The sequence below is a fragment of the Bison bison genome, unplaced genomic scaffold (assembly GCF_000754665.1).
Source record: "Bison bison bison isolate TAMUID 2011002044 unplaced genomic scaffold, Bison_UMD1.0 scf7180017849233, whole genome shotgun sequence".
NCBI lineage: Eukaryota > Metazoa > Chordata > Mammalia > Artiodactyla > Bovidae > Bison > Bison bison.
Window position 1 is genome coordinate 11,233 of NW_011479806.1, and position 842 is coordinate 12,074.

Below are 842 nucleotides of genomic sequence, written 5' to 3' on the forward strand. Positions count from 1 at the left end.
TTAGCTTACCATTCTAAGCTACTTTCCTAAAACTGATTTCCTGTTAAGATCATATAGTTTCTATTTTTAACAAATCTCTTATATTTGTTTTTATAATTTGTATTTGTAGTAATTAATGCACATTCCCAATCTTTTTCAAGTAAACAAGTTATTCTCTAGGCACAAGCTAAATTCCTCTAACAAAATGTTATTAGTCACCTATGTCAGGCCCTGGGCTACAAGTGGTGGCTATAGAAGGACAAGTAGAGGTTTCACAGCAGAGGAAACCTTGGCCATGGTTTTGTTAACCATAAGGAACACTGTAAGAACAATCATGACTGAATAATCTCAGGAATTAAGTTAGTTGAGTTGGTAAAAATTTAAAGACACAAAAAAATTCTCAGTTGGTTTTAGACATAAAATCTTGGTTTAGTATCATCAACTCCTACAGTAATAGTTCAGTTGACAACAAAAGGTCAAACTTTTTCCTTTGTTTTTAGAGTTGGAACTACCTAATTATGATTGCTAAGATCTTATGAAACTTTTAAATATTATGCTAACTACTGTGGGGAGATTTTTTTAAAAAGCAGAAGATGTGGTCCATTCACTCAAAGAACTTAGAATATACTTGGGGAAATAAAAAATATATACATCTACCAATTTTAAGTAAATGAGGCAATTGACAGCTAAGTATGAAGCTGTATAGCACATCTGAGTGCTATAGAACTTTAGATAAAGAAAATATCAAACTGGTCCAAAACATTCAGGGGATATTTTGTGAAAGAAGTAGGAAGTTGGAAACCAAGCAGAAAGAGTCTGTATCGTAATGACAAGGATGAGGTAAGAGGGTTAGGATTTGGATG